The 13491-nt window shown below is 43.5% G+C and overlaps 1 protein-coding gene and 1 long non-coding RNA gene across 3 annotated transcripts in view; one reads left to right on the forward strand and one right to left on the reverse strand.

Moving 5' to 3' along the window:
- LOC116842134 (ATPase family AAA domain-containing protein 1-B-like) overlaps positions 1–13491 on the reverse strand; it is a 188467-nt gene that overhangs the window by 16648 nt on the left and 158328 nt on the right. The window contains 1 exon segment of the mRNA XM_032810887.1: positions 8633–10078. The gene's annotated coding sequence lies outside the window, so the exon portion shown is untranslated.
- Positions 1–13491, forward strand: part of LOC116842135 — a 43474-nt gene that overhangs the window by 12212 nt on the left and 17771 nt on the right. For both annotated transcript variants that reach the window (XR_004377678.1, XR_004377679.1), the window contains exon 4: positions 1396–1556. This is a non-coding gene — a long non-coding RNA (uncharacterized LOC116842135). The remainder of the gene's footprint in view (positions 1–1395; positions 1557–13491) is intronic.

The following is a 13491-nucleotide window of genomic DNA, read 5'->3' on the forward strand; positions in this document are numbered from 1 at the left end:
TTGACCACGCGGTGCACACGAGCAAAGCGAGAGTGCGCGTACAGAAGCGCGTACACATATACATACACAACGGAAACGACCGCTCGTAACGGAACCGAAGTGGTTGTCGGGGAATTTGCAATTCCCAGCAGGGAGTGTACGGCCGCTTTCGAATTTTCGAAAATTCCATCGCGCTGCCCACGCGGGTTCCCCGACGGGCCGATTAAATCGCGCCGCACTTACACTGCTCGCTGTCACGAAGAAGCTCTGCGACGCGATTACGTTCTGATGCGTGAAAAAATGAAATTTTTAATGAAAATGTCATACCGCGGTATTCCCGCAGCGTATCGAGCAAATGCCACTATTCTCGCTCGAATATACTGAGGGAAAAAATATTTAAGAATTAAAAAATTTAATTTAATTAGTAGCTATTTAATAAATATTTAATTAATATATATATATAATTAAAATAATAATATACTTGCTTATAAGCCAACATAAATTATTTTTCAAATAATAAAAAAGTATACATTTTCTTGAAATCTTAGCTTTTTATGAAAGTAATCGTTTAATCCATTTAAATAAGAGAATTTAGATTTAAGTAAATATTAGTACACATCCACCGAATAAATATTTTTTATTATTAAGATATTTTTTCTCAGTACACTTTTTTCCTCTCTCCTGTAGAGATTCGCTTTCAGTGTAGCGCATTATTTATCCACGTGCTGTGTGAGGCGAGACTTTCGGCTAATCCCGGGCCACGACCCTTTGTGCGAAAAGCTTGCACTTTTGAGTCCACCCCCGTCCAACCCCCAAAAGTACAATATAATCCCGGCGACGCACCTGAAACGAGTTCCGTGACGAGAGTGAAAGGGGCAGAAAGGGAAAGAGGAAGAGAGCATGCCTAAGCTCCAGCGGTCGATGTTTTTGTTCGCCAGTTGAATGACGAACGAAAGCGATGGCGGGTGGCTTAAAAGTTGCGCCATATTTCAGGAAACGGCGGCTTCCCGGAGGGTGGCTGCCATCTCCGCCCCCTTCGCCGTTTTTTCCTCTCGGTTTTTTTTAAACTTTGTTACCAACTCTCGCGCTCGATTCCACCTTCTCTTTCTCCCCGCCCCCGCTCGTCGCTACCCGCTCGCGGGGGCTGCCGAAGTCGACGTGGCTAATAAAGCGACGAGGTGGCGAGTAATTGATGTATCGTCCGCGACCGTTCGACCCCCTCGTACTTGCTTCGTATGTCAAGCCAAGCCGCGACTATTAGTCAGTCGGCATTTAGGCTTCTCTCTCGCGGTTCGACTTATCGGCGAAAGGGTCAGGTGGCCGTGAGGTCTCGGTGAACTTATGGTTGATCGCCATGAGGCGACGCAGGTGGCTCGCAGCTGACCGCGGCTGAGTATTTTTTTCTTTATGTTATAGGTAGGACTATAATTCAAACGCGAGCCGGCAAATATACGAACGTGGAATTCATGTCAGCGGGCTCGTAGAAGCTATCGGGTGGTGATGCGGTCGAGACAGAGAATACGCACTCATCCTAGTTTCGCAAATACCACTTTGACAAGAGATTTCAACGTTAACAGGTACGTCTAGTCAGAGTTATGCGATAGATCTCAAAATTACGTCTATTCTCTCAAAGCGAATCAGTAAAAGCCGTATTTTATCGACGATCATTGAATATGCACTGATTTTCGGTGGAGACATTCCTTCCTGTTGCGTCTCATTCATTTTGACTAGTAGAGGCAAAATTTCGCTGTAAAATCTGTAGACACAAATTCTATATTTTATATAAAATCTATAGACACAAATTCTATTTTATATATTGCAGCCTAACTTGTTTATTAAAACCACGTTCATAATTTCACATCAGGATTCTGGAGATTAAAAATATAAACTTTTTTTAATTAATTAAAAAAATTATTTTCTTAATTACTTAATTTTCGAACAAGCCATACGTTCTTTAAGCAACATTCATAGATCACACATTGGCTACCTATACGTAATATGTATAGTTTATGTTGTTTACACGTAGACGTGGAGTATCATAACTCGCGTCTAGCGCCCAACCCTACCTCTAGCTGATTGTTATTTTTCTTCCTTTTAAATCGTACCCTCGCTCGCTATACAATCTCTGATCGCTTCTCTCGATCATAATCTCTAGTCGCTTCACTTGGAGCGATGACGAGGTTGCGCTGCGATTAGGAATCTGTTTTCCGTGCAGTCGGGCATTAATCCCGCGAACCCGCTCGAAGGTTAAGACGTATCGACATTTCGGACGCATCGCCGACGGAAAAACGAGAGTTCGATCATCCGGGCGCGGTGTGTGTGTGTGTGTGTATGTGTGTGTGTTCTCGGACTGGAATATCAGATGCATGCGAGCGCGGAATAATTCATTCCGGTTTCGACGCATGATTTGTCATCCGCTCGGTACACAATTCGCGCGGCTGTGCTGGCTACGAAACGAATCGCACTGCCAAGATAAATTTGCCCCCATCGAGTGCCGACTTATCGGCCCTGTTGTTAAGGCGTATACATCGATAATGTCGGAAACAGGAGAATTTTTCACGCGGGGAATTCAAGTTGAAGGCTCGACGCGTTCTCGTCACTGCTTCGTGTTTTTAATAGAAGGGACGTGATGAATTTTATAATTATCGTTCGTTCACACAAGCGCGTGAACTATAGTATTATGAAAGAATGCATCACGAGAGAGAGAGTGAGAGAGAAAGAGACAGAGGCAGAGAGAGCAAGAGAGAGAGAGAGAGAGGTGAGAGGCGTTGCGGTTGAAATATGTCATCGACGACGAATCTCTTTCACCTCCTCGCGTGACGGATGAGCGCGGATCGCGGATATCCGCGGGACGTCACCCAGCGAGACTATTAATGGCCATCTATCGCCGCTCGTGACGTCTCGCGTTCATGCGAGTCAAATGCGAATAAAAGATGAAAGGCATCGATCGGCGGCGCTAGATAGAAATCACTTCCAATAAATATCCCCGCCGATCGTTCCTCGACGTAACGCGGTTGAAAACCGTCACAGGATGACGTTAATCCGTACTAAGATACGTCCGCCTCGTCTCGGACGGCCTGCGGGCTGAAGTGAAATATCGCTTGTCAGAAAGTCCAATCAATTGAATTAGTCAAGATGTCCTTTTCATTAAGCAAAAGAAATAATTAATTTGGTGTTGAATAGTTCTGGGACATCTCGGACATGTAGAGGATCGAGAATTCGACTTATATACGGACATTTGTATCTGAATAGAATAGAATAATTCATTCGTGTGATAATATTCTTGTATCAATTTAATATGAAATTTTCGTATCAATTCAATGATTTCACGTGCAACAAAATATATGTGCATTACAAATTCTACATATAAAATTAATTGGCCGTAATTATGCAAAAATTTGTCATTATCATGTTTGTCTCCGCAAGTGCAGTGTCCCTGAATCTTCGAAAACGAATCGAAAAGGAACTCAATTCACTTTGGAGTATTTATATTTGATCTTCACTGCATTCTACATGCTTAAAAGAAAAATCAGAATATTCATTTTAATTAATGAAACGCCAAAGTGCCAACTGTTTCGAGTGGAATTATTACTTTTGTAGTAGCATGTCGAGATATCCCGAAATTACATCAATCCGCCTTACAAATGGTTCTTAAGTCGTCCGTCTTCGAACTACTTTCGCGACACCCCGTGCACGGCGATTCGATTTCGGCAAATCGTCGGGCGCTCGCGCGGGCGCCGCGATTTATACTTTATATCGGCACGTGGTGGGTCGATATCGGCGAAATAAGTTAGCGGATCGAGCCCGTCGCCGTTTATATCAGGCGTACACACGCGAAACGATTTACATCGATTCGAGCCGGGATTTCGGCCGGCCGCGCCAACGCCCGTCCACCCAGCCCGGCGGCGGGGGTGGAAAAGTTAGACGCCACCCGAGCGAGAGAAAGAGAGAGAGAGAGAGAGAGAGAGAGAGAGAGAGAGAGAGAGAGAGAGAGAAAGTGAATACGAGAGGAGGGGTAGTCGGGGTGAATTACAATTTTCTCGCGCCTCGAGATGGGAGCGCGCGCGTCCCCGCGCTCCGAGTTTCATTGAATATGAAACTCGCCCTCCGGCCAACCGAACGTAACGCCCCGGCTCGAGTTAGGCCCCGTTACAGACGGAGGTTTCGCGAAATTCGCTGTATGTAAAGTACAGCCCATATATATAGGGTGTCCCGCCGCTTCCTCCCCTCGTCGAGCCTAACCCACATTTGTCTTCGGGAAATACATTCGCGCAATGAGGGAAAGAGAAGCACAGCCTCCCGTAATTCCCCAATGCGACTTTGCATTTCGCGTGTCCCGGAAGATTTTCCAGATACACAGCATCGAGAAATTGTAAAGTCACCGGCGAACTTCAGAGCGTTACGGCCCGAATTGCAAAAGAGGCGGATCGGTTAAAGTTTTCACGCGTCGTGTGTCGCAAGTTCTCGCGAGAGCGGATTTCGCCGGTATTCCCTATCATCCCGGTCGCGAAGTTTCGCGCCGGTCGGTAGTCTTCGGACGGATTTACGCCGTGCGCGCGCGAGCGCTCGGCTAAAAACAACCGGTCGGCTTCCCGACGTCGGGTTCTAGGCTTGATTTTACCAAGGGCTGGCGGCGACGATGGTCACAAAGCCGGACGAGAGAGGCTTTGGTGTAAACGCATGAGTTTCGCACGAAACGAAGCGAACTTTCGCGATCAGCCGGCCGGCGCCACGGACGGACACTGGAACCGGTCGGTCATAAATATTCCCGAGCAAGATTAAGGCGATAAATTCGCAAACTTTCTCGATCGCCAGCGTTTTAATGGCCGCGACGAGTCTTTGGCGGCGCCTACGCTGCGAATTGCATGCTACCGAGGGTGCGTTCCGTTATATGCTTACAACGCCCACACTCGCAACGCCGCGAGCACTCGTTCCAGTAGTTTGGATGTGACAGCTAATGGAACGATATTTGTCGTGAATATTTCATTTTCGTAGATTTCATACAATATCTTCTTCTTCTTCAATATTTTGCTCCAGACTTTACAGAGAGGAATATCGTCCCAACGCACTGTTGAATAAAACTCTTCGAAATAATATAATTCTGGGTAAAATTCACCAGATGTTCACACCGACCCATCTCTTCAGCGCGAGCGGTATGAGCGTTAGGAAGCTAGTTATAAAGCTAGTTACAACAGTACGTCGTGAACGTCTAATGGAACGGCTTGAAGGGCGATTTAGGCGTTGCGAGCGTATACTGGAACGCGGCCCGAGGAAGGCACGTGGACGAAAGCACGGGACGGCGTGCACGATCGCGGTATCCCGACTAGAAAGGAAGAGGGTCCCTAAGGTCGGTTTTTGGCACCCTCTGAAATTGATCCAAAAATATCAGAAACGTTATATTTTTGTAAGAACTATTGAAATAAAATGATTTTATTCTAACATATTTCTATTCGGACATATTTTGGTGCTTATATTATAATTCTAATTAATCCCATTTTTATCACCAACGCTCTTATGTCACCTACATATCATCTTATATTTGTGTGTGTGTGTGTGTGTGCGTGTGCGCGCGCGCTTGATACTGCGAAAACATTATTTGTGTAGATATTTGGCAATATGTTTTTTTTTTAATCATACTACTCTCTATGTTATATTATGTTATATATTAGTTCCGGTAAAGACATTCTAATTACTGCAAGTTTACCTTCAAATGAGAATGTGAACTGGTACTGGAGACGCTGAGGAAGTTTGTAGAGAGCAGTATGATTTTTAAAGAAACATATATTACTAAAATCTACATAAATAGTGCTTTCGTAATTTCAAGCGCGCACGTGCGCACACACAAATGCAAGGAGATGATATGTAGGTGACATAAGAGCGTTGGTGACATAAGAGCGTAAATGGGATTAATTAGAATTATAATATAAACAGGTACCAAAATATGTCCGTTTAGACTAAAATTATTTTATGTCAATAGATCTTACAAAAATATAACGTTTCTGATATTTTTGATTTAATTTGATTAATATCAGAGAGTGCCAAAAACCGGCCTTAGGGATCCTCCTCCTTTATCCCATAGTCCTAATCAATGTGTTGGTCATTAATCAACTGAAATTCCCTTTGGTTCAAATAATCGGCAAATCAATATATCGCGAACAATTTAATCGATTTATAAAATTAATTATTAATCAGTGTATGATCAATCACATCAAAGTTTCATTAATAATTATTAATTTTGTCTGTCGATGAAATCAATTGCGACTCTATATATGATTGTTGATTAATTTTGTCTATTGATTTGCTGATTATATGTTTGCTGTCACACGTATAAACGGAGAAAATGTAGTAAGAATTACGTTAAAATTATATTTCTTTTTAGAAGGTTTTTTGTAAAGCTAAACTATATCTCACTCATGACAAATGGCAGTATAAATTACCATAGAAATAGCAAATTTAACGATATCTATTTATATGATATAAAAAAAACATTCAAGTTACAGTAATTTGGTAGTAAAAACTCAAACATGCGTAAAATTTTTAAACAAATGTATAGTAATTTCGATCATAATTCTATACGGCCCAAGACTAATTTTTATTGCAAATTTTTTTCATGACGCTGGTCTCTCAACAGAAGTTACTGCGTGACAAATATGTGACGTGGAATGTATCAACGTGCATTCGACCTTCAGTTGCGCTAACAAAATTGAAGAGCTTACACCCGAACCGTCTCACATCTATATTAAAGATTAAAAATGAGTATCGAGATCTGACCTCATATTTAGCGCTAAACGCGGTCATTTAATTCTTCCAGCTTCCACCCAGGTCTCCGACCATTTAATTCTCCACAAGGCGAGCGAAGCTTTTGAAATCAGCGAAGTCTGAGGACGCTAAACGCCGAGACTGAGGGGAGATCAAGCGGGCGGATGGGAAATCTAGAGGCGAAAGTGCCGTCGCGATCGTCGATCGTCGACTGTCGATCGTCGAAACGAAGGATCGAGCCGAGTCGGCTAAATCGCCGACGAGGGCTTCGAGAAGGCGCGACTTCCGCGCTTATCGAGACGCAATTCGGTGAGCCCGATACGTGCTGCAATCGCGAGCACTCCGATACGGTATCGCAGGGAATCGATAGGTTACGATAGTCCTGTCGGGGGATTCGAATCCTCTTCCGATCGGCAGGTTTTTGCCTCTCTTTCTCTGCCTTTCGTTCTCACGCTGTTTTTACGAGCAAGTGTGTGAGTAAATTGGACAGCTCTTCTGCGAAAGTAACCGAGAAAGGAACCGGTTGTCTCGTGTCTCGGAGGGTGTCTCGAAAAAAATTCGTCGCGCTTTGAAAATATGTATAGGAGACAACGCTACCTATACACTAGGTGGACGCAAAAGAATCGTTATTTTCTTCTGTTAGATGCTCATAGGAAGTTTTTAGGTATTAAGGGGAGAGTCAGATTGCCTGAAAATCGTGCTTGTTTTTTCACAATTTTTTATGACAAACTAAATGAATATGCGAAAGTGTTATTTTGACGTGTATGTATGCAACATATAAAGAGAAGAAAAATATAATTTTAATGATCAAATACTCAATATAAGTGTATGGTACATGTAGTTAAAATATATCTCGTTTTTCTTTTCAAGGTCGTTATTTTGCAGTAATATCTTTACTCTCAGTGATTCAATTAAGCTAAATTTTAGATAAAAAAATTAATATTTCAAAATTAAGTATTTTCACGAGTTTGTCAGTAGTTCATGACAACGACAACGATAACGACAAGCTTACGGAAATTTTCTACCTAAAATTCAGCTTAATTGAACTACTGAGAGTCAAGATATTACGCAAAATAACGACCTTGAAAAGAAAAACGAGATATATTTTAACTGCATGTACCATATACTTATATTAAGTATTTGATCATTAAAATTATATTTTTCTTCTCTTTATGTTGTATAAATACACGTCAAAATAATACTTTCGCATATTCATTCAGTTTGTCATAAAAAATCGTGAAAAAACAAGCACGATTTTCAGGCAATCTAACCTTCCAGTCTCCTTAAGGAGATACCAAAGTGAATGACGAATTTCAAAAATGACAATAACATAGAAGCGATCGCCAAGTACACGATTACACTATTCTTTTCGAATTTATTGTTCATATAAACATTATATAAATGTGTGCCCTGTTTTGTTTTACCAAATTTTACAGAAAACCTAATTATGCATATGTAAAAATTTTTCTGCAAACTTTTCGTATAATTTTCAACTTTTAAATTTAGCTACAAAGATAGAAGGATATTCCTTTTAAATCTTTGTGGGCAGAGCAAACACACGTGCGTGAGGCAAATATTTACGCTAAAATTTACAACTCGAGATATCAATTTTGAAACTTTTTGTCGTTTTCGTCACGTATTATCAGTGCTCCAATTCATTAAGACGACGTAAAATTTGCAGAAAAAAGTCAGTACTTTCGGTACTATCAGTAAAATGTTCAAGTGCGACATTTCCTTGAAAGAAAACAGGGGGAATCCTTGTGTTTAAAATAATACCGAATCGATCACTTTATTCGTGAAAATTGTCAGAATTGAATAACTTCGTTTTTCATTCTATTTGAGCGCGACACCTTTTGCACCAACGTGCTCCGTACCAATCATCGGTTTTACTCACTCGTGTATCTCGTCCAGAGAGAGATCCGTACTATCACGCCGTGAATGTCGGGCATCCCCGTGCGCCACGCACGTCCGAAATCCGGCTGCCGCGGGAATTCACCATTGTGCTCCTATTACTGCGTATAATGATAAGTAGGCGGGAGGGACATCTGGGAATATCGTGCGGGCGACGCTCGACGTCGACATCGATTCGGTTAATAATGAAAGCGCGAAAGCCGAATCGGCCGGTGTTTCGGCCGTGATAATGATAAGGGCGCACGAGTGCAATCGACGCGCAACGGCTCGGCCGAACCAGTTGCGACCGGTGGATAGATAGCTCTCGGAAATGCCGATCCAATTAAACCGCGCATCGCGTGCATTCATCACCAATTTCCGCGAGTTAGTGCGAATCGCCGTGTAATAGCTCGCGTTTCAACATCCTCCCGAAGAGGCTCTCGATCCCGAAACGTGGGCAAAGTATTCATCATTATTGTTGTCATGACAAAAAGAATAATAATCATTATTACTGCTTGTTGTTGTCTTAACTAATGGGAAGATGAGGTAAAAGTACCAATACCCGGACACCCAAGCCCGGACATTCCTATTGTTTTGGTCTTTAAATACTTAGGAACATTTAAACTTTCAACATAGAGAATACATGTATATATTCAATGTATGTGTACATACGTTTTATGTTACGTGTATATATTTTATATGTTGACTGTTTAAATATTCATATTTAAAAAGACCAAAACAGTAAAGATGTCCTGGATTGGTTGCACGAGAAAACATTATCACACATCAATCTAGTCGTGCCAACTGGATTCAACAGGAAAATGCGGAACAATGAGTTATATAATTGCTGCAATCATAGAGCAATTGCTGAGTTATTGCAGCAATGACGATATCTAGTTACTCCAATCAGAATGTATCCATAGTAAATGCCAATCCCAACCGATTTTCGGTTGACACAATCACACGCAACTACACTGATGTAATCGGTGTACCAAAGTAATTGAGTCATATCTCAACCATGTACGTTACCATTAAACAAACATAACAATGGCGATGCAACTATGTTGTTTGCAACTAAATAGTTCTGGTTAGGTGTACCATATATTTCTTTCCCGATGTGCCCGGGAATTGGTACTTGTACCTTAATCGTGTGTGAAAGTGTTTTTCGTCAGGTAAGCAGCGGTAACAACGACTGCAGCTGCCTTTGGAAAACCGACGTAATATCACTGTGTCTCGCGAGTGCCTTCGGTGTTAATAATTCTTATGCTTTCATCCGAAACCGGCAGAGGCTCGGAGGCCTGGCAGGACAACGGGGAGAATATTTCGCCGTTCCCTTCCTCTCTCTTCTTTCTTTCTCTCTACTTGGTAATACCATTCCGGGCCGATCTCTCTTCTCTTTCCTCGGGATGCATTCAAGACTGCAGCGCAACTTCCGGCGAGCGGGCGGAAACTGCGGAGAAAACAGAGTGGAATATTTAAGACGATGCAGTCGTGGGTGCGAGTGGCACAAAATTTCTCGCAGCCGAAACGAGAGTGAGAAGAGACGGGATGATGGGGTTAGGTCGACGGAAAGAGGCTAACAAAAGACAAAGGGAAAGAAGAAAGGAGTCATTGGCATGTCGATGGCGAAACCAGAGATAGCCAGCGGCGAAAAAGAGAGAGCTTTCTTTTCGCCGCCAAGATGGCCCGTTTTTCTCTCCGATAGAACAAGACTGACCCACACCTCGTTAGAGAATCATTAGCGGCGCTTACATCGTTGCTCACGACGGACTTTGCCGCTTTCTTCAGCCGCGGTTCCCTTCCTGCAGCCGTTCAAGTTCCCGTTGCTCACGAGATCGACACCGAGTCTTTTAACTTCGCTTATACGATTTTATTTAATCGATCAAAGCTAAGAAATTTCTATTTCTCCACTCTGGATCGAAATGTTAACCCTACTTTCGACCTGAACCTTCTAATATCTATATATTACAAAAGATCAGTATATGTTTAGTGCACATTGAAAATGAAGTCCTAATTAGCGTTTTCAAATGACAGAAAACGCATAAAGTGCTATTTGTAGGTTCTAAGGATAATCTCTTAGCAAAGTTAACAACTTAAGCAGATTAATCAAAAGTAGTAGACTTCAGAATATCAAAGTAGGAGTTAAATGGCATATTGAAGTCTAAAGTAGGATCAAAATTTCGACTCTTCCGGGAAATCAGCCTGTCTCTCGAAGGATTATGTCCCAAATCGCAATTGTATATGACACCACTAAACATTTCTGTTCTGTTTATGAAATTTATTAGTAATTTGGATTATATGAAAAGTATCAAAATGAGAACCGATACTAGCTTATTAGAAGATATCTAGGTATCTAGAATATATCTAGAAGATATCTAAGATCAATATATAGATATTCTTAAACTATAAATTCGACTGTATAATATTAATTTACTGTAAAGGATATAAGCCTTTAATATAGGTACGATTTTATTTACACGACAGTTTTTTGATTCGCTCCAATTTCTGCAACTGTCGGTATTAGATAAAAAGTCAAAGAAAAAATTTCAATTTTAAAATTGTTTCATAAGTTACGTTTCATAAAATGGTTTTTTCGATGATAACAAGCTCTTCGCAACACTATATGGTTCAAGCGAGGTCTCGCCTAATTACGGTCTAGGCGAATCTCTCTTCGTTCCTTGCACCACAGTACTCCACACATCAATATATACACACATACATACACATACATTCTCTCTCTCTCTCTCTCTCTCTCTCTCTCTCTCTCTTCCTCTCTCGCTCTCATTCTTGGTACCCACCCGCTGGGTGGCGCGCTCATGACGACGGCGAGAAGATATGCACACCGACCTCGTGTAATTCCACGCGAAAGCAGTCTGCGATAGCTTATTGCTCCAGGGCGTTAAGCTCGAACGAAATACCGTCGCGGGGGCAATCCTGACTTTAGGTCGTGTTTCTCGCGAGTCTCATGCCTGCTGCGCGTCTTATACGCACCCAAGCGGAAGACACACACGCACGCACGAGTTGCACTTTAATTTGAGAGTACACGGAACAAACGTTTCCTTTCGTCTCGCAATCTCGGGAATTTGCGCGCTCGTTATCGGACGTCCGTTGCGAGCGGGAGGAGATTTGGCACGAGGCAGTCGTACAGACAGCACCCTCTGCTCCGCAGTAGCGCTCGATGTCTCTCGCGAAGGGTATTTTCCAGGATCTCTTTGCCGGCGAGAACTTAGCGTAGGAGGTAGATAGGTAGGTAAGTCTTATCAGCCAGCCAGAGCTGCGTCGGACACCGCCACAATGCCGGCGCTAGATCGCTTCTCAGGCTTCGAAAGGTTTCCCCGAGTATCAGCGGCCGCCGCCGCATTGTGGCGAACTCCTCCTCGCGCTCTTTCGACGACTGGGAATTACTCGGCCGCTTTGCTCGTCCTCCAGCTTCGCTGGAGCCTCCTTCACCCCTCTCTGCTTTTACTCTCGAAACGAGCGGGCGAGAAACCACCGCGCGGTGGGATGTAAGGCGATAATTCCAGACGGACAGGACGGTGTCCTGTCCTACGACCGATTCTCCTCGTTTCTGCGAAATCGTCGCGCATGGCTCGACGGCGGAGGCTGACGCGACTCCTCTCGCGCGAATTACTATAATTATGCCGAGTGTCTTTTTGCAAATTTGCATTTTCGCAATTCCCACATTTTGCAAATTTGCATTTTCGAGAATCTCCGCGTTTTTGCAATCTCGCAGCTTGTCACTCTTCCAACACGCGCATGAGAGGAAATTCGGTGAGTAATTCCGGTTGTAGGTGGATATCTTTCTTTCCTCATTCGCGTCGTGCGATTCTCGAACGACAGCGGTTATTTCGCGTGCGGCGTTACCCATGCGATTCGTCTCGTTGAAACTCACGTCCGATGCGAGCTAGTTTGCGGAACTTGGTACGAAGTAGATGCGCGTGCGAAAGAGCGGAGAGAAGGGGAGGGAGAGAGGAACAGAGAGGGAGAGATCCTCCGGTGGAACTTACTAATAAAACTTTATACGTCGCTGCCACCGTAAGTAGCGCCATTTCAAACGTTGATGCTCGCATGAAATATTCCAACGAATTCACTTCCGCTCCCGTGCCCCTCGTTCGCCGTCGTTCCCAGCAAAATTCGAGCGATATACAAATTGCCTCGCGCTCTGCTTCCCCTCCTCTCGGGAAAATTAACCGAGGAGCGAGGTGCGCCGGGAGATCTTTGACTTCGCCTACGATTTTATCTAATCCGCCAGAACGAAGAAACTTCTGTATTCCTCCACTCTTACGGGGAATCAGGCCTACTGTGTCTCCCGAGGGATAATGCTCCAGATCGCATCAAGAGACCTGATCCCGTCGCGACTCCCCGACGACGACGAGGCGGCCGTCTCCGCATCGTCCTCAATAAAGACACACAAGCTGTCGCGGGTCGTTTCCGCTCGCCGGAAGCATCCGATTATTTCGTCGCAGTTAGGCGATTATCGACCGCGCCGGGGCATTTACAAGCGACCGAGTGTGCGCGTAAGGTAAGGACGAGAGCAAATCAAGCGACACGATAGTATCGCGAAGCCAAGTGCAAGCATTGGCGAATCATTGGCGGTCTACCGTGTATAATTACGCGACGGCTTTAGTTGAATGTAGGCTAGATTTTCGTTATAATATTTTAACGGCTATAACGGTTGAATTGACGAAGTTCTGGAGGGACTTAGTCGATTCCTTGGGTTTACATTATATCATAAAACTGCCTTTATTTTTGCTCTACGTGCTCCAGAAACTGAGCTATCTTAGCTCAATCTGAAATTGTGAATTTACACGTGAGAAACGTCTCCTCACCACAGAAATTCTCCATCGCATATCTTCTCCGTTA

The sequence above is a fragment of the Odontomachus brunneus genome, unplaced genomic scaffold (assembly GCF_010583005.1).
Source record: "Odontomachus brunneus isolate Ranch 3 - 2012 unplaced genomic scaffold, Obru_v1 Obru_scaffold_021, whole genome shotgun sequence".
Taxonomy (NCBI): Eukaryota; Metazoa; Arthropoda; class Insecta; order Hymenoptera; family Formicidae; genus Odontomachus; species Odontomachus brunneus.